The sequence below is a fragment of the Schistocerca piceifrons genome, chromosome 2 (assembly GCF_021461385.2).
Source record: "Schistocerca piceifrons isolate TAMUIC-IGC-003096 chromosome 2, iqSchPice1.1, whole genome shotgun sequence".
Taxonomy (NCBI): Eukaryota; Metazoa; Arthropoda; class Insecta; order Orthoptera; family Acrididae; genus Schistocerca; species Schistocerca piceifrons.
In genome coordinates this window covers 221,569,591-221,597,042 of record NC_060139.1, presented here as the reverse complement: position 1 = coordinate 221,597,042, position 27,452 = coordinate 221,569,591, and the positions used below count along the sequence as shown (strand labels likewise).

General features: G+C 45.4%; 1 long non-coding RNA gene across 1 annotated transcript in view; it reads left to right on the top strand.

Moving 5' to 3' along the window:
• LOC124776999 overlaps positions 1-27,452 on the top strand; it is a 765,947-nt gene that overhangs the window by 600,485 nt on the left and 138,010 nt on the right. Inside the window, exon 3 of the long non-coding RNA XR_007015678.1 lies at positions 27,271-27,346. This is a non-coding gene — a long non-coding RNA (uncharacterized LOC124776999). The remainder of the gene's footprint in view (positions 1-27,270; positions 27,347-27,452) is intronic.

The following is a 27,452-nucleotide window of genomic DNA, read 5'->3' as shown; positions in this document are numbered from 1 at the left end:
CCAGTTTGGTTTGATAATCCACGTAATTACGTGATTGATTGGGAGGTGACAAAAGAAGTTACCATCAAAACATCAAGGCGTGAAAAACAGTGAACAACTGTAAAGCTGGCAATCACGGCACATGCCGAAAACAAGCCCTAAGACCTCTAAATATCCCTGATGAAGTCATTGCTCGAAGTCAAGGGAAGGGAACGTCAATGCTTTATTGGCTCCGAAACGTATGGGAACACCGTCCTGGTGGGCTTTCCAAACTGCCGTCAATGTTTTGCCTTGATGCATTTCGGTGGCGTGTCACTGGCGGCGTAACAAAGGAAGTCCACAGCCTAGTCAGCGACCTTGTATTATTGGAGGAGAGACTACTGTTTTACAAGCCCTGGACGTTAGTATAAAAGGCTATATTCATGAACAGTACGAAAAATGGTTTTGCGAAGAAAATTATGAAGTAACTCCAACAGGGTGAATTAAGCGTACTGCAACCAACATTAGTGCACAGTGGGATTCGCTTGCCTGGAAAAGCATCGAAACACCACTGATCGTAAGATTACCCAAGAAATGCTTTATTTCACATACTCTAGATGGCAATGAAGATGACGTGCTCCTGAACTACACCGAAGATGATGGGGAAAAAGGAAATGAGTCTGATGTAGACTCCTCAGAGAAGACTAGTTACGACGACACTAGTAAATAATGGAGTGTAACACCTGTCATTTATGGCATGTTTACTTGCTTGTCAATTAAGGCGTTCTTTTTTAGTACCGACTGTGTCACTTAACAGTGGATCACCTAAAAATTGTTGTTCTGATAATCCATGAATACATCCACTGGTGTATAAAATTAATTTAGTCTACCACTGATGCGAACAAACTCTTTTCCTACTATTTTAATTTTTAAAAATGGTATGCACATTAAATTCGATGGTGCACTAGATTCGCACTAGGTGCACTAGTATCACACTGACAGAATAAAATAGAAACCTGTCAGTAGATTAAGTAGGATAGATCGTTGTCGGTTATTACACAAGTCGCCACGTTAAACCTGCAATTAGACGGCATTAACATAGAAACACGGAAACACAAATAATATTGCTAATTAACACACGCACAGTATAAAATCCTATTTTCTCCTTTTTTTGGCCTCTTTTCCGCAGCTGCGCAAGTTGTATAGGTTAAGGGTCATCTTTTTTTAACCTTATTAAAAGTTTTACTAAGACCAGACGTGTTTCGATTTATTTTAAAGCGTCTTCACAGGTCACTGTAACAATATGGTTCTTTTCTCTTATAATTTTGTTTGCTATGATCATTAACAACTAGCGTGCTTTACTTATCACTATGAACAGGTATCATTCTTTTCACCGTTTCCCTTGTTCTCCATTCTCCTTCGTCTCAACACATGCACGGGGCAGACGATATCAAATGCCATAAATAAAGCCTGGAGACACTGACAGGCTTCAGATAGATTACATAATGGTAAGACAGAGATTTATGAACCAGGTTTTAAATTGTAAGACATTTCCAGGGGCAGATGTGGACTCTGATCACAATCTGTTGGTTATGACCTGTAGATTAAAACTGAAGAAACTGCAAAAAGGTGGGAATTTAACTCCTGGATAAACTGAAAGAACCAGAGGTAGTACAGAGTATCAGGAACAGCATAAGGGAACAATTGACAGGAATGGGGCAAAGAAATACAGTAGAAGAAGAATGGGTAGCTTTGACAGATGAAGTAGTGAAGGCAGCAGAAGACCTAGTAGGTAAAAAGACGAGGGCTAGTAGAAATCCTTGGGTAACAGAAGAAATACTGAATTTAATTGATGAAAGGAGAAAATACAAAAATGCAGTAAATGAAGCAGGCAAAAAGGGATACAAACGTCTCAAAAACAAGATTGACAGGAAGTGCAACATGGCTAAGCAGGGATGGCTAGAGGACAAATATAAGGATGTATAGGGTTATCTCACTAGGGGTAAGAAAGATACTGCCTACAGGAAAATTAAAGAGACCTTTGGAGAACAGAGAACCATTTGTATGAACATCAAGAGCTCAGATGGAAACCCAGTTCTAAGCAAGGAAGGGAAAGCAGAAAGGTGGAGGGGGTATATAGAGGGCCTATACAAGGGCAATGTACTTGAGGACAATGTTATGGAAATGGAAGAGGATGTAGATGAAGATGAATGGGAGATACGATACTGCGTGAAGAGTTTGACAGAGCACTGAAAGACCTGAGTCGAAACAAGGCACCGGGAGTAGACAACATTCGATTACAACTACTGACAGCCTTGGGAGAGCCAGTCCTGACAAAGCTCTACCATCTGGTGAGCAAGATGTATGAGACAGGCGAAATACCCTCAGACTTCAAGAAGAATATAATAATTACAATCCCAAAGAAAGCAGGTGCTGACAGATGTGAAAATCACCGAACAATCAGTTTAATAAGTCACGGATGCAAAATACTAACGCGTATTATTTACAGACGAATAGAAAAACTGGTAGAAGCTGACCTCGGGGAAGATCAGTTTGGATTCCGTAGAAATGTTAGAACACGTGAGGCAATACTGACCCTACAACTTATCTTAGAAGCTAGAAAAGGAAAGACAAACCTACGTTTCTAGCATTTGTAGGCTTAGAGAAAGCTTTTGACAATGTTGACTGGAATACTCTCTTTCAAATTCTGAAGGTGGCAGGGGTAAAATACAGGGAGCGAAAGGCCATTTACAATTTGTACAGAAACCAGATGGCAGTTATAAGAGTCGAGGGGCACGAAAGGGAAACATGGGGTTGGGAAGGGAGTGAGACAGGGCTGTAGCCTATCCCCGATGTTATTCAATCTGTATATTGAGCAAGCAGTGAAGGAAACAAAAGAAAAATTTGGAGTAGGTATTAAAATCCATGGAGAAGAAATAATAACTTTGAGGTTCGCCGATGACATTGTAATTCTGTCAGAGACAGCAAAGGACTTGGATGGTTCAAATGGCTCTGAGCACTATGGGACTAAACATCTGTGGTCCTCAGTCCCCTAGAACTTAGAACTACTTAAACCTAACTAACCTAAGGACATCACACACATCCATGCCCGAGGCAGGATTCGAACCTGCGACCGTAGCAGTCGCGCGGTTCCGGACTGAGCGCCTAGAACCGCTAGACCACCGCGGCCGGCAAAGGACTTGGAAGAGCAGTTGAACGGAATGGACAGTGTCATGAAAGGAGGGTATAAGATGAACATCAACAAAAGCCGAACGAAGGTAATGGAATGTAGTCGAATTAAGTCGGGTGATGCTGAGGGAATTAGATTAGGAAATGAGACACTTAAAGTAGTAAAGGAGTTTTGCTAGTTGGGGAGCAAAATAACTGAGGATGGTCGAAGTAGAGAGCATATAAAATGTAGACTGGCAATGGCAACGAAAGCGTTTGTAAAGAAGAGAAATTTGTTAACATCGAGAATTGACTTAAGTGTCAGGAAGTCGTTTTTGAAAGTATTTGTATGGAGCGTAGCCATGTATGGAAGTGAAAAATGGACAATAACTAGATTGGACAAGAAGAGAATAGAAACTTTCGAAATGTGGTGCTACAGAAGAATGCTGAAGATTAGATGGGTAGATGATATAACTAATGAGGAGGTATTGAATAGGATTGGGGAGAAGTTTGTGGCGCAACTTAACTAGAAGAAGGGATCGGTTGGTAGGACATGTTCTGAGGCATCAAGGGATCACCAATTTAGTATTGCAGGGCAGCGTGGAGGGTAAAAGTCGTAGAGGGAGACCAAGAGATGAATACACTAAACAGATTCAGAAGGATGTAGGTTGCAGTAGGTACTGGTAGATGAAGAAGCTTGCACAGGATAGAGTAGCATGGAGAACTGCATCAAACCAGTCTCAGGACTGAAGACCACAACAACAACAACAAATAAAAGAAAAACATGGGTAACGAAAAGAATAAAAACTGTTTCTAATAGGAAGTAAAGCATGCAAACTTTTAATGATCATAACAAACGTAATTGTAAGAGAAAGAACCATATTGTTGCAGCGACCATTGGAGATGCTTTAAAATAAAACGAAACGTGCCTGGTCATAGTAAGACATTTATTACAGTTGCAAAAAGCAGTAATGAACCTAGATTACTAATGTAAACGATAACGAAACTCAGATATTCGAACAGTTGTGCGAGAGATGAATCATCTCGTGACGTCACAGACGTGAATCATTTCGTGCAGTAAACTAACAATGAGACACGCTGCCCAAGGATGTCTGGCTCGAGGACACATTTGGAGACCACGTACTTGAGCAGCGTCGGTGATGAAACAGCAGTGTTCAACAGTGATATTTCCCATATTCTTTTTGTTTTCTTCTTTAAAATTAAATTTCTCTAATTTTTCCATTTCAAAATTTCATGTGTGGTAATTTCAGGACGTAATAGCAGCTGTATCTTGTGCTTAAAGTGCAGAAGGGCTCCATGAAGCTCCAACGAAACTTGATGCCGCATGAACAACGGTGTCCACGGCCTCAGCGGCGTAGTCAAATTTCGCTGCGCTATGCGGATCGTAGCTATCGGCTAAGTGGACGGAATGGAGCACTAGGATCGTACAAAATTCAACAGATGGCGCTAATCCTAATTGTCTAAATGAAGACTAAAAAAAATTACGACATTGTCGTATGTTTATTACTAAACGGCCAGTTACAGGCTACCTATTAACGGCTTCCAGAGACAACAAAAATTTGACTTACAGTGTTTCGTACAACTATTCACCGAGTTTAAAACGACGTCATTATTCGCTCATTAAGAGGTATAATGTTATGCCTAAGGATTAGCACAATAACTCACATATTAAAATTAGAAACAGTGTATACTCTTATGTCTTGAGGCAGCGTAAGTAACGGCACGCATATTACACTCCTTCACTACTCGCCATTAAAATTGCTACACCAAGAAGAAATGCAGATGATAAACGGGTATTCATTGGACAAATACATTATACTAGAACTGACATGTGATTACATTTTCACGCAATTTGGGCGCATAGATCCTGAGAAATCAGTACCCAGAACAACCACCTCTGGCCGTAATAACGGCCTTGATACGCCTGTGCACTGAGTCAGAGCTTGGATGGCGTGTACAGGTACAGCTGCCCATGCAGCTTCAACACGATACCACAGTTCATCATGAATAGTGACTGGCGTATTGTGACGAGCCAGTTGCTCGGCCACCATAGACCAGACGTTTTAAATTGGTGAGAGATCTGGAGAATGTGCTCGCCAGGGCACCAGTCGAACATTTTCTGTATCCAGAAACGCCCGTACAGGACATGAAACATGCGGTTGTGCTGAAATGTAGGGTTTCGCAGGGATCGAATGAAGGGTAGAGCCACGGGTCATAACACATCTGAAATTTAACGTCCACTGTTCAAAATACCGTCAATGCGAACAAGAGGTGACCGAGACGTGTAACCAATGGCACCCCATACCATCACGCCGGGTGATACGCCAGTATGGCGATGACGAATACACGCTTCCAATGCACGTTTACCGCAATGTCGCCAAACACGGATGCGACCATCATGATGCTGTAAACAGAACCTGGATTCATCCAAAAAAATGACGTTTTGCCATTCGTGCACCCACGTTCGTCGTTGAGTAGACTATCACAGGCGCTCCTGTGAGTGATGCAGCGTCAAGGGTAACCGCAGCCTTGGTCTCCGAGGTGATAGTCCATGCTGCTGCAAACGTCATCGAACTGTTCGTGCAGATGGTTGTGTCTTGCAAACGTCCCCATCTGTTGACTCAAGGATCGAGACGTGGCTGCACGATCCGTTACAGCCATGGGGATAAGATGCCTGTCATCTCGACTGCTAGTGGTACGAGGCCGTTGGGATCCAGCACGGCGTTGCGTATTACCTTCCTGAACCCACCGATTTCGTATTCTGCTAACAGTCATTGGATCTCGACCAACGCGAGCAGCAATGTCGCGATACGATAAACCGCAATCGCGATAGGCTACAATCCGACTTTATCAAAGTCGGAAATGTGATGGTACGCCTTTCTCCCCCTTACATGAGGCATCACAACGACATTTCACCAGGCAACGCCGGTCAACTGCTGTTTGTGTATGAGAAATCGGTTGGAAACTTTCCTCATGTCAGCACGTTGTAGGTGTCATCACCGGCGCCAACCTGGTGTGAATGCTCTGGAAAGCATTTGCATGTCACAGCATCTTCTTCCTGTCGGTTAAATTTCGCGTCTGTAGCACGTCATCTTCGTGGTGTAGCAATTTTAATGGCCAGTAGAGTATATTCATCCAATATTTGAGATGAGAGCACTTACCGTTTCGAACAAACTATACACGTAATTTCGGACGTCTTCGAAGCGTTGTCGTGCTAAGTCACCCAGAAAATAAAGAAACCATATAGGTTTATGGCTTACTGCAATGATCAGCCAAAACATTATGAACACTGCCAACGACGACGTTGGATGCCGCCTCGTAGCGTGGCGGGCAAGTGATGCGGTAACAAAAGTATGTAAGCGGAGCGGACACGAACGAAGATTCACGCGATTGAAGATATGGGCTCCAAGTTGTGAAACTCATTGAGGTAGCGACGTTGAGAAAGGGCAGACTGTTATCACACAGAGCCTATGAATGAGTATACCAAAAACGTCGACGCTGGTCGAATCTTCACGTGCTACTGTCGTGAGGACAATGAATCTTCCACTAGGCGTTAAATGATAGGACATCCACGACTCTTCACTGAATTTGGGGTTTGGAGGCTTGTCTACTCTGTATGGAAATGAGAGTATGCCGTCAGTGGCCGGGAGTTCCCTGGAGGGAAGTTCGGCCGCCAAGTGCAGGTCTCATTGAGTGCGACGCACATTGGGCGATTTGCACGTCTACAGTGGGGATAAAATGATGATGAGGACATCACAACACCCAGCCTCTGAAGGGAGAAAATCTCCTTCCCCTACCGGGAATGAACCCGGGCCCCAGTGAGTGGCAGTCCAACGCGCTGACCATTTTTTTTTTTAATCTCATTTTGTTCGGTTTTGTTCGTTGCATCTGCTCGGGGCGGACGTCGTAAGACACCCATTTAAGTTCGTTGTTGATCGATTAACTCAGTTTTTTTATTACAGAGGGCAGCTAACCCTCTTTTTTTTCTCCTGCTTACATGGCAGACGCTCTACCCATCTTTTTTCCTTTTTTCTTTTTTTTTTTAAATAAAGAAAATATAAAGCACAGAGCACAGAAGAAGGTTTGAACTGGGAACTTTTCGATTAGCAGCCAAACACTTTTTTTTTCAAAAGAAAACAAAGACTCCAATTCTACTGGTGTCTCCGTCCAGTAAACAAAAATAAGTCTCCTTCGTCTTGTTGGCGAAGAAGCAATCTTTTGGAACAATTTTTTTTTTCCAATGCCAAACTCAAATTTCTTTTTTTTCTTTAAGAACAAATTGTGCGGAATAAATAAGGAATAGTTTTTTTTTCAAAAGAAAACAAAGACTCCAATTCTACTGGTTTCTCCGTCCAGTAAACAAAAATGAGTCTCCTTCGTCTTGTTGGCGAAGAAGCAATGTTTTGGAACAAAAAAAAGTTTCTCAAAGCCAAAATCAAATTTCTTTTTCCTTTAAGAACAAATTATGAGGAATAAATAAGGAAAAGCTTTTTAAGTCGTCGTGCGACTTGTAGTTAAAGTCCAATTCTTACAGGAGCTCCTGAAGTGTCTCCGCCTAGAGCATGCCAGCTCGTCCAAACGTGTCTTCTCATGGCGTAGGCGTGGGTTCTGGGTAGCAGATCTATTCAGTTCGGTTCGGTTTATACAGTTTTCAGCTTCTCTGGGCTTGGACGTTCCAGCTACTAGGTGGGTCATCGAAAGTGCTCCCTAAGAAATTGGAAAAATATTGTTTATAGCGTGGGTTGCGTATCAGGACGCAGTGTCGTTCGTTGAGATAAGTCCAATATCCTAGCGTAGACTTGTCGCCAGAAGTAAAAAGATAGCGGATCGTGTGGCCACAGATCCAATTCACAGAGTTAGTTTTGGCGGGGAGGTAGAAAGTCTTATCGGGGTACAAAAGCATGTGGACGTAGATCTGAGCCGGTGTCTGGCGAGTAAGAAACGCCAAAATTCGCCGCGCACGTGTCCAGACGTCTAGCGCTGTGCCACAGTGGAACCGGTGTTCATCCGTGTCATCCACTCCACAGTGGGTGCAGAGGGATGAATCGGCGAGATGGATGCGGTGCAGACGATCTCGGTTAACTTGTTTGCCATTCACGGTGATGTACCACGCTGATTGAACGTCTGATTCGAGAAAACGCGCATGTATCGCCTTCCATATGTGTCGCCACACGTACTGTGGATACTTACGTTCGATGGGGTTGGACGGGCGGCACTGTTGTAACAATTCGGAGACTGTTTTCGTGAGGTACAAACGTGTAAGTGGTAAGGACCGGTAGATATAACTGAACTCCAGGAAAAATCGTTGGATGTAATAAAAGGGGGTTGGAATGGTCGATACCAGTACTGGGGCGGACAAGGAGGCCGGTGCAAAGTTGTGAAGCAGGAGGCTAGTAAGGCTCTGCGGGCAACGATGCCAAAGTTTTAGTTGGGAGCTGACGTATAATGCCTTGACACGAGTCGGCACGTGGATGAGTCCCACCCCGCCACGATCTCGTGACAGTGCAAGGGATTCATACTGCACCTTGAATAACATCCCCGAGCTGACGAAGGAGCCGAAAGCCATCAACAGTCGTCGCGCCAGGAGATTTGGGACTGGTAGTACTTGAGCCACGTGTGGTATACGGGAAGCATGATTCATGTTCACGTATTGCGCGCGTTGGATAACGTCGAGAGCTCGTAGCCGGTGATCTGCGAGATTTGCTCTGATTGTCTGTAGCAAGCGTCTACCATTGATAGTCGCTGAGCGGCGCAGGTCTGCTGTGAAATCAAGTCCAAGACACCGTATGGTGGCGGCAACACTAAGGGGGGCAGCGCATCTCTCCGGCAAGCCCTCACCAATGAGCAGGACCTTGGATTTTGACACGTTGAGGCAGCTCCCCGACGCTTCGCCGTAAGTCGCCACCCATGTCAGTGCAGCTCGTACTTCATCTTCACTGCGCAGATATAGTACTATGTCGTCTGCGTAGGCTGTACAACAAAAACGGTGGCCTTGCACAGCCATGCCTTCCAAACGTTGGCGCATGCCCTGGAGCAGGGGTTCCAAGGCGAAAGCATACAAAATCGTGGAAAGAGGGCATCCTTGTCGTACAGATCGTGCGATGACCAGGGACGGTGTAAGACGACCATTGTACATGATTTTAGAGGTTGCACTACTCAACAGGCGCATAACCACTGTGACAATACCGCCAGGAAAACCCATATGCTGAAGAACTGTCCGTAAATAGAAGTGGTCAACACGGTCGAAAGCCTGGCTAAAGTCCAGTGAAGCCAAGGCGCCAGGGAGACGCTGATGGTGCGCTAACGCTATCATGTCTCTGTAACGGCAAAGGGCCGTACGGATGTTGTTCTCGCCTCCTGGGAAAGTCTGGTCGCAGGATGTGACGTAACGTGCGACCTTCTTGAGTCGCGATGCCAGTAGCCGTGTGAATGTTTTCATGTCGCTGTTGAGCAAAGTAATTGGTCGATAGTCCTGGACCCTCGATAACCCGCGCGGTTTATGTACGGGGATAACAATTCCTTCTAGAAAGGCGCTCGGGACCACTGTCATCGGTGACATCAGCTCTTGTGCGATTGCCGTCCACGTGGAATCCAACAAATAGTGAAAACTTTTATAAAATTCGATGGGTATACCGTCAGGTCCAGGAGATCCGTTATCGGAACCCGCCTTGATAGCGTCTACCACTTCATCTGTGGTTACGTCGTCTTGGAGGTCATGCACTGCATCCTCCGGAAGAGTGTTCGTAGTAAGCTGAGCGACTTCTGTGACCAGCGCTGCAGAATGCGGTACGCCTGCGTAGAGCCCGGCAAAATGAGCATGGAGAGCACGACCGATGCTTTGTTGGGTGTCGTGCCGGCGCCCTTCCGCATCAGTGAGGACTTGGATCAGAGCTCGTCGTCGTCGTTGTCTTTCCTGAAGGAGGTGGTACATCGACGGACGTTCTTGAGGGATTCGATTAGAAGCTCGAGAACGGACTACAGTGCCTTCTAAGTTACGCCGCATGATCAAGGAGATCTGCGCCTTCGTGCGATGGACCATCGACTGCCGGGCTGGCGAGAAAGGCATCATCGTACAGTCACGTAGAATGGTGTAGTAGAGGTGCAGGGTATTAGTTTGCCACGCCTTTAATTCCTTCCCATAACTCATCAGAGTCTTCCTGAGGGTCGGCTTTGCACAGGAGAGCCACCATAATAAGGTGGAGTCATAGGCTTCTCGACGATGGTGGCAGCGTGCCCACGCTTCTTCGACCATACGGCGACAGTCTGAGGAGGTCAGGTGAGCGACATTGAGTTTCCACAGACCACGACTATGCCACACTTGCTGTCGGGCGAGAGTGACGTCACAGAGGTACGCATCATGGTCTGAAAAGGCCAAGGGCCAGACTTCCGCATGACGTGTGCCATCAGCAAGGGAGCGGGTAACGTAGATGCGATCTATGCGGCTTGACGAGTGAGAGGTGTAGAATGTATAGCCCGGTTGAATTCCGTGGAGCTTCTTCCATGTGTCAACAAGTCGGAGACGGTCGATGACCACTGAGAGAGATGCACAAGGGGAATGTCGCGGGAGTTGGTCCGCGGGCTCTTGTGTCGAGTTAAAATCCCCACCGAGTACCAAATCGTCCTGCGGACCGGTGAAGAGGGGTGTGACGCTTTCGGCAAAAAAAACTTTGTCGGTCATGACGGCGGCCAGTGCCGGACGGAGCGTATATATTAATAATACGCACGCCGAACAGTGTCAGGGCCATACCTCGCGCAGTGGGGAGGTAGATGACGTCCTCTGCAGGGAGTCCGTCGCGTAGCAGGATGGCGACGCCGCTACCGGTATCGGATGCGGGGGAAACATGGGCGTTGTATCCGGTGGGAACTAGGAAGTCAGCCACAAACACCTCTTGTAAGAGTGCTATATCCACATCCGCAGAGTAAATAGTGTCTCTGAACATGGCCAGTTTATGGGGGGCACGAATGGTGGCAAGATTCATCGTGGCGATACGATATTGCTGTGTACGGCCACCCTCAGTATTTGCAGAACGTGCGGTAGATGTAGCCGGCAGGTGGAGACCCGCCGGTGGTCCCGCCGTGATGATAATTACTGGCGGGGCGCCAGCCCCAGTGTCGCCGAGGTGGACTCCTGTGCAGACACGCGGGCAGTCTGTTCCACTTCTTCTTCAGCGTCATCGGCCCAGGAAGCTGACGACGTGGACATGTGACGGTCACGTATTTCCGGAACGGGTGTTGTGGATTCCGCAACATGAGTGACAGGGGGACCGCCGTCATCATTCGTTGACAACGGCGAGGACACGTCCCTGGCTGGGAGAGTAGGCGTCACAGGAGGGGCGCCTGTTGCTGCCACATCGCGTGACTGGACGCAATGTGGGAGATCACCGTCAGACATCAGGTCGACATCTCGTGGGGCCGTCTGAGAAAGGGCGTCATCGGAAGGCGTTCGTCGTCGTTTCCTGTGTTTGCGAGGCGACCGCTGTTTTCTGATGTGGCCTTCTGAATCAGAATGTGGTCGCCCGTCGTCTGACGCCGAACCCGTCTGGACAAAGGCAGACGTCGGCACGACACCGAGGTCGACGTCCATGGTTCCAACAGGAACATCGGTTTCGGTCTGCAAACCGGACGGTCCTGAAGCAAGCACTGGAGGCGACGCCGTGCTTGTGTCCTCGGCGCGTTGTGCTGCGGCGGGTGGCGTTGACGATGCTGCTGGCGCAATCAAGATTGGTACGACGGGGTCCTGTGCAACCTAGGCGTAGGTGATGGGTAAGGACGTGACCGTCGAAGCCTGGGTCTCTTCACGTAACGGCATCTGTATTAAACGGCGGTGTAAGCATTCGGAACGTACATGTCCCTCCTGACCACATCCTGCGCACGTTCGTGGCTGTCCATCATACATGACGATGGCCCTCACACCGCCAATCAGCAGGTACGATGGGACATGTTTCGTCAGCTCAATTTTTATTTGCCGGACGCCATTTAATACGGGGTAGGTCGTAAATGTTTGCCACTTCTCCGCGACGTGACCCAAGACGGTGCCATATGGTTGGAAAGCGGCAATGACCACTTCCTGAGGCACCTCGAACGGGAGCTCAAACACCCGCAATGTCCGGAGACCGAATCCAGCATGGGCGACCGTCACAGCTCCCATAAGTCCATCAGAGTGTTTAAATTTCAGTCCGGTGGCATGACGGTGAATTATGTCATTGCAAATTTCCTCCGTCGACATCTTGATGTAGACAACACTTTCAGTGATGGAAAAATTTATGCCGATTACGTCCTGGGGGTTCAAACGTAGATCCTCACGTAGGAACTGTTCGACTTCGAAAGCTCTGGGTCGTGGATGTTCGGCCTGAAACGTTACTTTGATCGTTGCACGGCGGTACGAGTGCGCCATGGTGTACGTTAGTACTGGACTCGATAGACACAAACACCGCGACGCGGAAGTAAACACCGCCGAGAGCGGAGCGTCGGACGGCGCGCGGAGCAGCTCCGCACGCTAGTACGGTTGAGAGCCGACTGTCCCTCTGACCGAACACGCTGAGCTACCGTGCCGGCTGGCCATTCAGCTAATGGGGCGGACGTCTGCTCTGCAATGTAGGGTAGATAATACGTGGCTTCTCTGCCGAAAGAGCACAATGCTCGTGCACGCACAAGTGCTTCGGAGCACACCATTCATCGTACATTGTTGAACATGGAGTCCTGCAGCAGACCACCCCTAAATGTTAACATCTTCATGTACAATCACTCCTAATACCTACTCCCAGATAATTTATGGAATTAACTGCTTCCAGTTGCTGACCTGCTATATTGTAGCTAAATGATAAAGGATCTTTCTTTCTATGTATTCGTAGCACATTGCACTTGTTTGCATCGAGATTCAATTGCCATTCCCTGCACCATGCGTCAATTCTTTGCAGATCCTCCTGCATTTCAGTACAATTTTCCATTGTTACACCCTCTCGATATGCTACAGCATCATCCGCAAAAAGCCTCAGTGAACTCAGGGTCATTTATATATATTGTGAATAGCAACGGTCCCACGACACTCCCCTGGGGCACACACGAAATCACTCTCCATTGTCAGTAGCGATTGCAGTCGCCAAGAGACCATCGACCATCGCGGTTCGACGTCGCCCAATGGAAACGTGTCGGCTCTTCGAGTGAATCACATTTTTGCTGCACTAGTTCGATGGTCGTCTCCGTCATCGGGATGAAGGGAGTCGAAACGTGCAGCTCGCCACGGACGCATGCTCGTGGGAGCAGTATAATGCTAGGGGAGACATTCTCCTACGCTTACATGGGACCCGTGGTAGTAATCGAGGACACGCTGAAAGCTGCGAAGCACGTGCATCCCTTAATGTTTGATGTTTCCCGACGGCGATGTCTTCTTTCAGCGGTATGTGTGTCTGTGTCTCCGAGTCAGAAGCTTACTACTGTGGTCTGAGGAGCATTGTAGTGAAATCCGCAGCTCGTGGTCTTGCGGTAGCGTTCTCGCTTCCCGCTCACGGGGTCCCGGGTCCGATTCCCGGCGGGGTCAGGGATTTTTCCCTGCTTCGAGATGACTGAGTGTTGTTGTGTCGTCATCATCATCATCATCATTCATCCCAGATACGGTCGGAGGAAGGCAATGGCAAACCACCTCCTGCTAGGACCTTGCGTAGTCGGCGGTTCGGGTCTCCCGCATCGTCCCCCCTCCGCTCCTCGGAGTATGGGACCTCATCACCATAGAGAAATCACGTTGATGCTTCGGTGACCAAATTCACCTGATGTAAACCCTATAACAGCACCTGCGTCGCTACTGGGTGACATCACTGCGTACGCAAATCAGTTGCTCTGTATTTACACGAATTACATGACTTGTGCGTAGATATCTAATGCCACATACCTCCACAAACCTATCATAAACTCTCGGATCCATAAAACGCAGAATCAGTGATGTATTTCGTTCCAAAGACGGACAAACAAGCTGTTCAGCAGGTTGTCATAATATTTTGGCTCATGAGTGTATATTTTCCCTCCTCGTCCAGAAAAACTATAGCATCACGCAAGCCGTTTTAATTTATTACTTTTTTACTACCAATTCTATTCGCAATACATTTTGCTCGCCGTATCCACATCTATCACTCCAGATACTTTTCCTTTTATTTACTTTTTAACTCCAGTGTGTTACCTGCATCTTACTTATAACACAAACGTTTGAAGTCCTGCTGAAATACTGTAGGTATACATCTTTCGCATATGGCTGCACACTGTTATGGAACATTCAGAATGGTACAAGACTCTGCAGCTTTGTCTTCCGCAACTTGCTTTTCTATCACATGAGCTATACTATCAAGTATGACAATCAAAAAATCTAGCTGTAAGCTTATCTAACACAGCAGCTGTCTCATCAGGACCTTTTCCAGCATACAACACTACAGAAAAACATGTGTAACTGATCCGGTCCTCACCAGCCTTTTGTGATCAAACGACCCACAAGCACAGTAGTGCCGTTGCTAAACGCCAGGATTCAATAGTTTGCTGTATCTCTCGTCTTTTTGTGAGAAAGAAGCAGTTGCTTTGCGCAGCTTCTCTTCAAAGCGTCTATTTACGCTCCAAGCGCATGAAATATCTGAGTGTACATTAGCCCCGCGCTTTAGCTCTAACGGTGGTAGATGCTAGGTACCTACGACCTCCGTTGTTCGCAATATAACATGGATGACGTCTAGTTTCCAGCCCACACTGCCGAGGGAATCTTATTCTTTCCTCTCCCCTTCATGGCAACGTAAACAAGCGCGGAAAATAGAAATTTTCCAGAGCGCTGCACTGCTTGTATTGTCCAGTCCCGTTAGTCGCAAGTGTCCGTTTCGCTGCATTATTCTCGTCGTAGATTTCAGTTCACCATTCTTCTTGAATATCTGTGTTTCTTTGTACTCTACAGCTTTCGGGCTGTTTCCTGGTTTCCACATCAACATTGGACAAGTGGTTCGCAGCAAATATTGTCGCTTTCCCGCTCCAGTCGCGAATGGTTTTCGGTAAGATAGATTGTCGGTATAGCGAAATACACGCCTGAATTTATGTATTTCAAACAAACATCAAAAGACAACGTCTTCAGCATTTCTCTTTACTTACGTGGTATGTAAATATTGGAAGAGAGTGACACAATTTGCACTACGCGTCCTGAATCATCTTTGTAAACAACATGATACTGAAATCTGTAAAGCTGTCATGTGGTAAAGTGGCGAAGCTTCACTGATGTCGTTTAGGGGTCAGTTGCCTAATCAGTGAGGTTTTCAAGTCGTATCTATACATGTACTATTATGTTTCTGCCGAGACGTACACTACTGGCCATTAAAATTGCTACACCACAAATATGACGTGCTAACGACACGAAATTTAACCGACAGGAAGAAGATGCTGTGACATGCAAATGCTTTCCAGAGCATTCACACAAGGTTGGCGCCGGTGGTGACACCTACAACGTGTTGACATGAGGAAAGTTTCCAACCGATTTATCATACACAAATAGCAGTTGACCGGCGTTGCCTAGGGAATCATTGTTGTGATGCCTCGTGTAAGGAGGAGAAATGCGTACCATCACGTTTCCGACTTTAATAAAGGTCGGATTGTAGCCTATCGCGATTGCGGTTTATCGTATCGCGACATTGCTACTCGAATTGGTCGAGATCAGTTGATTGTTAGGAGAATATGGAATCGGTGGGTTCAGGAGGGTAATACGGAACGCCGTGCTGGATCCCAACGGCCTCGTGTCACTAGCAGTCAAGATGACAGGCATCTTATCCACATCGCTGTAACGGATCGTGCAGCCAGGTCTCGATCCCTGAGTCAACAAATGGGGACGTGTGGAAGACAACAACCATCTGCACGAACAGTTCGACGACGTTTACAGCAGCATGGACTATCAGCTAGGAGACCATGGCTGCGGTTACCTTTGACGCTGCATCACAGACAGGAGCGCCTGAGATGATGTACTCACCGACGAACCTGGGTGCACTAACGACAAAACATCATTTTTTCGTATGAACCCAGGTTCTGTTTACAGCATCATGATGGTCGCATCCGTGTTTGGCGACTCGCGGTGAACGCACATTGGAAGCGTGTATTCGTCATCGCCATACTGGCGTATCACCCGGCGTGATGGTATGGGGTGCCATTGGTTACACGTCTCGGTCACCTCTTGTTCGCATTGACGGCACTTTGAACAGTGGACGTTACATTTCAGATGTGTTATGACCCGTGGCTCTACCCTTCATTCGATCCCTGCGAAGCCCTACATTTCAGCAGGATAATGCACGACCGCATGTTTCATGTCCTGTACGGGCCTTTCTGGATACAGAAAATGTTCGACTGCTGCCCTGACCAGCACATTCTCCAGATATTTCACCAATTTAAAACGTCTAGTCAATGGTGGCCGAGCAACTGGCTCGTCACAATACGCCATTCACTACTCTTGATGAAGTGTGGTATCGTGTTGAAGCTGCATGGGCAGCTGTACCTGTACATGCCATCCAAGCTCTGTTTGACTCAATGCCCAGGCGTATCAAGGCCGTTATTACAGCTGTTCTGGGTACTGATTTGTCAGGACCTATGCACCCAAATTGCGTGAAACAGTTACAAACTGTTTTGTTTACATAAGATATTTTCTATGTGTAAAGTGTACAACAAGTGGTGTGTGATGTTTAGTGTGTCTGAGACTCTGCACAAATGGACCATTAGAAAACTGCAAGTACAAATTCTTCTAAATTTCGCCACTAACTTCACAAAAATAATTGATACCCAACGTGAAATTCGAGTGTTTCTTAGATATTGCAGCAAAAGTCAACGAAATGAAGCAGACTCACGCACACTGACAATATCGGAAGAAGTGGCTTAATACACACAAAAAACGCACTTGAAAATGGGAATTATTTCTCGAAACGAGTCGTGCGAGAAGTTAAATAAAGAAAAATCGGGACTGTTAGCAGAAGATTTATTTATTAATAAACAAACCGATTGTTTCTACAGTCGCAGGCTTTCAAAAACCATTTATAATGGATTAAATCAAACTCGTTATTGTTTACGCTGACGGAAAAAATGGCACCATCAAGAAAGAGTTGCGCGACATGAACTAAAGTTGGCCGACGTGTTTCTACATCTGGAAGATGATTTCTTTTCAAATATCGCAAATAAGAGTGGAGCTTGTAACGCAACTCTAAGGATGAAAATCAGTCCCGTTAGTCGCAAGTGTCCGTTTCGCTGCATTATTCTCGTCGCAGATTTCAGTTCACCATTCTTATTGAGTATCTGTGTTTCTCTGTACTCCAATACAGCTTTCGGGCTGTTTCCTGGTTTACACATCAAAATTGGACAAGTGGTTCGCAGCAAATATTGCTGATTTCTTTTCAAATATCGCAAATAAGAGTGGCGCTTGTAACGCAACTCAAGGATGAAAATCAGTTTTCGTTAAATACACGCTGCAAAGGTAATGAGTGTTAATTTGTTTTGAGATTGGACGTGGTGAGTTGATGTTATTCAAAAATGCCTTCAAGGCGATAAAGACGCCATTAGCAACACGTCAATGTGTTTGAACGAGATCTTGCTATATTGTACGAGAGGCTGGATGTTCCTACAGCGATATTCCAGAAAGGCTTGGTAGGAATGTTGCCACTGTACATGACCGCTGGCAGCTGTCGTGACGGGGATGTATGGATGTGGCATTATTCGCAGATAATACCATAGTCTTCGGCGTATGGCCCTGGCGCATCGTACTACATCTGCAGCAATATGAGCAGCAGTTGGTACCCTAGAGGTCCAACGAACTATTACAAATTGGTTACTTCAAGGGCAGCTCGGAACCAAGCACCCCGTAGCAAGCATTCGTCGACCCCAAACCTCCGTCATTTACGACTTAGGTGGTGTCAAGTGAGAGCTCATTGGACGGCAGAGTGGAGGTCTGTTGCCTGTTATGATGAAAGATGGTTCTGCTGCCTCGGCGTCAGTGATGGCCATGTGTTGGTTGGGAGGAGGCCAGTTGAGGACCTGCAACCAACCTGTCTGCGTGGTAGACACAGTGGACTACACATGAAGTTATGGTCTACGGTGCGGCTTCGCATGACAGCAGGAGCACTCTCATGATTATCCCACGCGCCCTGACAGCAACTTTTTTCTGGTGATTCAACTGGTTATGCTGTCATTTATGACCTGCATCTCAGGAGTGCTTTCCAACAATATAATGTTCGCCCACATACTGCTGTTGTGACCCAACATGCCCTCCTGAGTGACAACATATTTCCTTGACATGCTCGATCACTAGATCTGTCTCCAGTCGAGCACATGTGGGACTTCATCGAGCGACGGATCCAGTGTCATCCATGTCCAGCAATAACCGTCTCTGCATTGACCGACCAAGTGCAGCAGGGAGGGAATCCATCCCACAAACTGACATCCGGCACCTGTACAAATTAATGCATGCAATGCACGTTTGCATGCTTGCATTCAACATTACCCCAGCTATTAATGTACCAGCATTTCACATTTGCAGTGGCTTATGTCGAGCTTACATTAAGCTGTGATCTTGCAATGTTAATCAGTTAAATATGGAGGGCTTATTTCAATACTCGTACAAGTCCATTACCTCGACTTTTCTGTCTATAATGCTTCTGAAATTAATGAGCCAAACAAACAAAAAGAAAGGTTCATCTCTAGCAAGAAGCCATATGCTTGAATATTTCTGGTATCTCAACTGCAGATTTTTCAGCGCTCATTTAACTTTAGGACTCTGTATCTCAATATGAACAAAAATGGACTTGAACCACTATTGAAATAAGCGCTTTATATGTTGCTAGACAAATGTACTCTTGAAATTTCATTACATTACATTAATTATTTTTTGGTGTTGTGATTTTTTCCGTCGGTGCATATTAAATTCTGATCAAAGACCAGAGTAAATAACCACCTCGAGGATTTCATAAGGGTGGGTGGAAGGATTTCTATGAGAAAACACTTCATCTTGCATGTCGGTGCTGCTGGTCGTTTACCCAAGCAGCTTAACTTTTCCCCTTGCGAGTTTGAATTAATTCCAGGCTCCTTCACCAAAAAAGTCGGAGAGTGTCGTCGGGATCGAAACACGAGATCCCACGACGTCTGCAAGCTTCGAAACTAATCACGAGATGATATTGCAGGAGTCCACTTCGCTAGTTTGATGCTGGTGAGAAACGTACAAACCTCGTCGCTTCGTCATTAATGAAATGTTCTACAAGTGCATGGATATCCCGGTTGGCAAGAACATTGCTGAAAAAAAAAAAAGGTTCGGGGTTCGAGTACTAATCCGACACACAGTTTTAATCTGCTATGAGTTCCGAAATAGCACAAACTCCGCTGCAGAGTGAATGATTCATTCTGGAAAGCATTCTACATTCAGTTTTGTTTCAGTCTTCAATTTTTACATTTTAGTCCTTGTCGCAGCCTTGAGCAAACGTCGTTGTGTTCAAACGAATTGCTGCCCGCTGTGGCCAAGCGGTTCTAGGCGCTTCAGTCTGGAACCGCGCGACCGCTACGGTCGCAAGTTAGAATCCTGCCTCGGGCATGGATGTGTGTGATGTCCTTAGGTTAGTCAGGTTTAAGTAGTTCTGAGTTATAGGGGATTGATGACCTCAGATGTTACGTCCCAAAATGCTCAGAGCAATTTGAACCATTTTTTCAAATTAACTTCATGCGAAGTACGTTTTCTGTACATGTTCAGAAATAAAATAAAAACAAAGGTAGTCCCCAGCATTTTCTGTGCAGAGAACTCCCGTCATTTATTTAGTGCCTAAGTGGTAACAGCCTTGCTCTAGACTCGCAGATTCACCGACGAAGTAACTAAATGAAGACAAATGAAAGATTATTTGGTTTAAACGAAAACTGAGAACGCCTGCAGCGTGGCTGCAACGAGGAAATCATAATTTACGCTCCCCGAGCACAAATTAACACAGCATAGACTCGCGAGACGAAATTCATGCCACTGCGATTTTCGCAGCCGGCGAGGAAATCGGAAACATCGACCCTGGACATCTAAACTGCTTACACTTGTGCTTTATACCGTCTACAGTTAATATGATTTTCGAACCAAAAAGAAAAAGACGAAACATATTTTGTTTGTAATGGGAAACGAATCAACACTTTCCGATGCCACAGACCGTCGCATGAAACATGTCATGAACAGTATTTCTTTGGATTGACTCCACCTACATATTGCAAAAACGAAATTGAAACTATCTTCTGAAGCACCAGCGGAAACACGCCTGGCGACTATTAGGAAAGATAAGCCGTGTGTGCTGGGTGTGTGTTTACCATATGCTAACCTGCTGTGAACATATTCGTTACGAGAAGTAAATAGTGACATGTGTAAAACAAAGTGAGGCAAACAGGGTTCTGATAAAGTGGTGACTTGAAAAATATTATTAAGTGATTCATGGGAAGAAAGTCACTAAAATGGGCATGTGGACAAACGTTCACATTGCGGCTTCATTGGGACTACTTCAGAAACTAAATCTAGTTTTCTCACTGAAATTGCTTAAAATTTTGTAACGCTTAACCTAAAACAAGCTTTCATACCTACCGCAAAAGGTGAACAGAAGTAATGAAGTTCGTCTTCAAAGCACGTGTCAAGCTTCACTACCTAAGCAGAAATCACAAGTAGGGGTTGCCTGGGAGAGAGGCAACCATCTTGCATGTTATTTGAACTAATATACAGGCAGTACATGCTATTCAGAATCAGTGCGTGAGAGAGGTAACCAACTGACAACCTCTTATATGTCTTGTCCCAAGTGTAAACAACTAATCAATCAATTAAATACTCTAGTCAACAAAAGAAACATATGTTTGAAAATAGTAGTGTCTGTTATGTGTACGTGCCAGTGGCAGAGACAGGGGGGGATCCAGATCTCCAGATGTCTGTAGCTGAGAAACCGAGATGTAGGAGATGGGCGCTATAATATCTCTGTTCATTAATTGCCCTTATTTCTTTATATATATACTTACTTCTCTGACTGTCAGATACTGACATTTTTGTTTACTTAGAAACGGCTTCTACGGATTACATTTGCTCTGCTCCAGGAAAATGGCGACACCATCAAGTAAATGTTAGACACATAGCTTTAGTACTTGCTACAACAGTAAGATACGCGGGACTAATAGAAATAAAGAAGGCCCAGGTTACATTAGTAACACTCCCATTTGTTCAGAGATAGATTTACAGCTCAAAAATGGCTCTGAGTACTATGGGACTTAACATCTGTGGTCATCAGTCCCCTAGAACTTAGAGCTACTTAAACCTAACTAACCTAAGGACATCGCACACATGCCCGAGGCAGGATTCGAACCTGCGACCGTAGTGGTCACGCGGTTGCAGACTGAAGCGCCTAGGATCACACGGCCACACCGGCCGGCATTTACAGTTCAGAATATGGTGTAGCAGAGCCTCGAAATATATATCTAACAGGTATATTTTGCATGGCGTCCAGAAAATGAAAAACGAGTACTGCATGTACTTCAGACAAAAGAGGAAAAGCCGGCCGGTGTGGCCGAGCGGTTCTAGGCGCTTGAGTCTGGAACCGCGCGACCGCTACGGTCGCAGGTTCGAATCCTACCTCGGGCATGGATGTGTGTGATGTCCTTAGGTTTAAGTAGTTCTAAGTTCTAGGGGACCGATGACCTCAGATGTTCAGTCCGATAGTGCTCAGGCCCATTTGAACCACTTTTTGAAAAGAGGGAAACGGCACCAGCGATACAACTGCTGTAACATAGCATCCTCTCCGAAAACTATCCTTACGAAACATCATCATATCCCGCGAAACTAAGTGGATAGTGTACTTTTGTTAATGGTAGAGGTATGTATATCATAGTCTCGAGACGTCATTTCTGGCCATATGCGGCAGATGGGCACCTAGCTTGTTTTCATTAGGTACAGAGTCGCGAATATTTTGTAAATAAAGGCGCTTGTCGAAGACATATGACAAACTGGAGACAGAACATGACAAAGTCTGCAGTAGCAACAGACTTAGAAAAGTAGCTTGAGATGATAGTGGTATGATTTTAGAAAGGAACTTTGTAGGTGAACGGGTATGTTTTCTAGTGTGGGAAAAGAGGGCGTTATATGAGAGATACAAATGTTGGTGTTAAGTAATGTGCTTATGAGACAAGAATCAGGACTAGAACATATTTGAACACACACATTGAAACCTTTACATAACGTTAGGGGAGTTACCTTCTTACTGTGAGAGACTTTGATGCAAAGCTGCCTAAGAGTCAGTGAATAACGTGCACTTACGCACTGCCGTCAGGGTCTGCGTGCCAGTGTTCCATTTGTCTCAGAGCAATAATAATCAAAACCTAAGGAGGAACAATCCTGAGAGATTTTCATTGACATAATGTGCGCTTCATTATTTTCTTACTTTGATTGTTGAGAGAAGAGACCTTAATTGCAGAGTGGAAATGGAAAAGGTTCTAAGAGCTAAATCTCACACATGTCAGGAGAATCAGAAAACAATGTGTCTCCTTTCGTACACAACATATTAGTATGCAAAAATTTGAGAAGGATTCTGATATCACAGTTATGCTACCCACTTCATCACTGCAAAAAAAAGTGGGACAAATTAGAAAATAAAAAATTCGTTAAAAACTTCGTGTCATTTCAGGAAATTGAGTGCTTGTAGCTGCCAAAAAGATTTTATTTCAAGTGCCATTAATGTAGAGGCACTACGAACACAAGTACAGAAATACAGCATTAATACTTTAACTAAGGGAATTGTAATTAAGAAAAACCATTCCTTCTTTCTTTTCATTTTTTACGAGAGAATGACAATGTGATATTTAAGAAAAAAATCTTTCCGACATTTTATCAAAATGGTTCAAATGGCTCTGAGCACTATGGGACTTAACATCTATGGTCATCAATCCCCTAGAACTTAGAACTACTTAAACCTAACTAACCTAAGGACAGCACACAACACCCAGCTATCACGAGGCAGAGAAAATCCCTGACCCCGCCAGGAATCGAACCCGGGAACCCGGGCGTGGGAAGCGAGAACGCTACCGCACGACCAGGAGATGCGGGCGACATTTTATCCCAATAACGGAATGGTGTAAGAAAGTCTACTGTAAAATTCCCTGTGCTGTAGAGGAAGAAATGGCAGCATCGTCAACCGGTCCTGTTTAGTAACTGATAAATATGGCTACTTTTTCAGATGAAATACGGCATAGCATACACTTATCACTGTCTTTCCTCTTTTGAATATAGTGGCATTTCTCCAGTCTTCCCTTTCAAAGTAAGGATATTTATATAGTTATTTGAGATGGATGAGTAAGAGATCCATCGATAATAATTGGAGTTCTAAGACGTTTGCATTGATAACAGTGTTTCAGCTGCATCTTTAAAATCGCAGAAGTCAGTTGTGTGAATTGGTACTACGAAGGGAGTTTAATGATTAATGCAACACATTTATTTATCGACCAGTTTGGATTTAAAAAATTCGGAATTTGTTGTGGGACATCGTGGAATGTTTTCACCTGGACCCCTGTAGTTTCATAAGCTGTGACAAATGGCGACCTTATATACAGCCGTCAAAATGGCGTCTGTAACGGAGGTACGCTCCAAGCAAAGAGCTGTCGCTGAGTTTCTTTGGCCGGAAAATCAGAGCATCGCAGATATTCATAGTCTACGGTGACCTGGCAGTGAACAAAACGATGGCGAGTCGTTGTCGAGGGGTGTGTCGTCTTCACAACAAGGTAGCCCAAACCTGTCCGCACGTCGGCATGCTACACACAGCTGTGACTCCTGCAGCGTTGGAACCTGCGGGCTCAATCGAGATGGTCGACGGGTCAGAAACAAACACCTCAGTGCATAGCCGGACGTCTCTGTTGGTAGCCCTGACACTCTCCTCCACCAGTTGAAATACTCAAAGCTGTGTGCCCGCTGGATTCCTCACCACTTACCAGAGGACCCTAAAGAGCAACCAAGGACCATCTCTGTGGAATTGCTTGTGCGTTACGTGGCTGATAGTGACACAGGCGATGAAACATGGGTATATCACTTCGAATCGTAAACGGCAATCCATGGAGTACCGCCACACTACCTCTTCTCCGAAGGTGTTATTCTGTTTGATGTTCTCCGTCATGGTGCAAAAATCAACTCTGAAGTGTAATGTGCTCATCATCATCTTCGTTTCCCCTCTATCCATCATCTGGTCGGGCTGGAGTATCAATGGTACTTCGACAATTTATTCTGTCTTTCCACCATTCCTCTTCCACAATTTGCTTCCATAGCAGGTTTCTCCTCCTTAAACTCATCTTTATTGTATCAATCCATCTTGTTCTCGGTCTTCCTCTCGGCCTCTTGCCCTCAATCTTGAACTGCATGATTCTTCTTGATATTCTTCCCTCTCCCATCCTCTTCACATGCCCAAACCATTTTAACCTATTCTTTTCAATTTTCTCAGTCAACTTCTCCACTCCAGTTTCCTTCCTAACATCTTCATTTTTCACTCTGTCTCTCCTCGTCTTCCCTAGCATACTTCTCAGAAACTTCATTTCACTGGTTTGTATCCTTCTCTCCTCTCTTCTAGTCATAGTCCAAGTCTCTGAGCCGTAAATTACTTGGGTGTGAAGTAAGTCTTGTGTAGCACCAGCCTGCACCTCACTGGCACTTCCCTTCCCACACCAAGCCCCTCACACACTGGTAAAAGGAACTACTCTGTCGCATTCTTTTGCTAATTGTTGTCTCCAAACGAGCATTCCCCATTAATACACTTCCCAAATATTTAAAGTTGTCCACTTTTTCAATATCCCGTCCCTTAATACGAACTTGTCCCTTGCCCTCTCTATCCCCTCTGGTTACCACCATGGTCTTGCCCTCAGGAAACTGAAGTAACGACTTCAGCTTGTTCGTCGCCACAAAAATGCAAACTAACTTCTCTTCTCGATGAGAACTCAAGATCTCACACCCCTCTGCGCGCCCGAGAAGAGGTCACAAAAATTCACTCGGCTGTTCTTCCACATCCTCCCTACAGCCCGGATATCGCATCTTCCGACTTCCACCTGCTTGGCCCAATGAAGGATGCACTCCGCGGGAAGCAGTACGTGGATGAAGGGGAGATTACTGATGCAGCAAGACGTTCGCTCCGATATCCACCAGTGGAATGGTATTCGCCGGATTACAGGCCCTTGCTGTAAGGCGGCGTAAGGCCGTCGCATTGAACGAAGATTAGGTTGAAAGATAGGGTTTTATAACTGAAAGACTGGGGGACAATATGGTTTACTGGTATCCTGAATAAAACCAACCTACTTTCAGAAAAAAATGTGTTGCGTTTCTTATTGTACGTCCGTCGTACATGGAATCGTTTCATAGGTGTAACTGACTCACCAGTCTCGCGTAAATTTTGCGTAACAAAGGTCTAGCTTCACTAAAACTGCAAAATCGCTGTCGTAGCTCAAAAAGCAGCGCCCACCCACTAAAGACTTGTGTGCTACATCTTCAGGTCACGCCAGGCTAAATGGGGGAGCCTCGAGGCATTGCACCTGGAAGCGCTGCAGCACTTCTTTGCACAAACAACATGCGCCATCTACTAATGAAGATCTGAATCATGTTCCCTGTGGCCTGACACTTGGAAAAAGTCTAGAGACATGAAACTGAGCATCGAGAACACAACAGCGCTGAAAACGCGTTTGGGAAAAAAATCACGAGGAACTTTTCCAATCTCAATCCTTCAATTGTCTTGTTATTTTGTGGTTTGTTTGGCGGAAATGAAATTAACTTTCTGTAGTCCAAAAACAGAGCACCTAATAGAAATAAAATGCCTCTAATAGAGCCTGGTGAGATTCATACAATTTTGCGTATGAATACCTGCATCTGGTTTGAGCTGACCTGAAAAATTCCAGAAGCAATTTACTTCTGGAGAGCGAGGTTCCGAGTCGCTTCTTGGAAAGATTTCCCACGCCATGTAAATGATCTTTGAAGCACTCCTGAACTAAGTAATTTCAGAATATTAACGATGTAGACTGGTAATGGCCAGGAAAGCGTTTCTAAAGAAGAGAAACTTGTAAACATCGAGTATAGATTTAAGTTTGAGGAAGTCATATCTGAAAGTATTTGTTTGGAGTGTAGCCATATATGGAAGTGAAACATGGACGGTAAATAGCTTGGACAAGAAGAGAATAGAAGCTTTCGAAATGTGGCACTACAGAAAATGCTGAAGATTAGATTGGTAGATCACATAACTAATGAGGAGGTATTGAATAGAACTGGGGAGAAGAGGAGTTTGTGGCACAACTTGACTAGAAGAAGGGATCGGTTGGTAGGACATGTTCTGAGGCATCAAGGGATCACCAATTTAGTATTGGCGGGCAGCGTGGAGGGTAAAAATCGTAGAGGGAGACCAAGAGATGAATACACTAAACAGATTCAGAAGGATGTAGGTTGCAGTAGGTACTCGGAGATGAAGAAGCTTGCACAGGATAGAGTAGCATGAAGAGCTGCATCAAACCAGTCCAGTAGTCCATGAGTATAAGTGAAATATTCTTATTTTTGCTTGCAGTTCTGCCATCCGTGAGCCGGCCGAAGTGGCCGTGCGGTTAAAGGCGCTGCAGCCTGGAACCGCAAGACCGCTACGGTCGCAGGTTCGAATCCTGCCTCGGGCATGGATGTTTGTGATGTCCTTAGGTTAGTTAGGTTTAACTAGTTCTAAGTTCTAGGGGACTAATGACCTCAGCAGTTGAGTCCCATAGTGCTCAGAGCCATTTGAACCATTTTTTTGCCATCCGTGGACCAGGGTTCCCTATGCCAGGTTGATACCATTGCCCCTCTCCACCATCAGTGAAAGTATGTGCTGCAATCACGGAAACACTCTGTTTACGGTGCATCTTAGCCAGACGAGATCGACCTTACCGTTTTGTGTGTTTCGTTGGCTGTTACTCTAGTAGCGTTACGACCACCTCTTTGACATCACTTCCCGTCGTTATCGGAACGTTGGGCTTTAGATGATTTATGTGAAAGTTAATCACAATTGTTGTACGAGCATACAATGTGTGCTAACTGTGCCAATAAAGTAAAGAAAATTTATGAGTCAGTCAGATTTTTAGCACCTTTTGACTTATTCTTCTTTGTTTCAGGCCGGGGCAGGACAGTTCATGATTTACTGTGCGTTCCTGCAAGGACATAGGATAGGCTGATAAACCAGTTTAAGAGGTAAGCACTGTCACTTGCCTTGTTTCTAGTTTCTCGTTTCCTTCCTTCAATACTGGATGGCTGCACAGCCGAAGCGAATTATTGTTCTTGCTTCTGTTTGAAACGT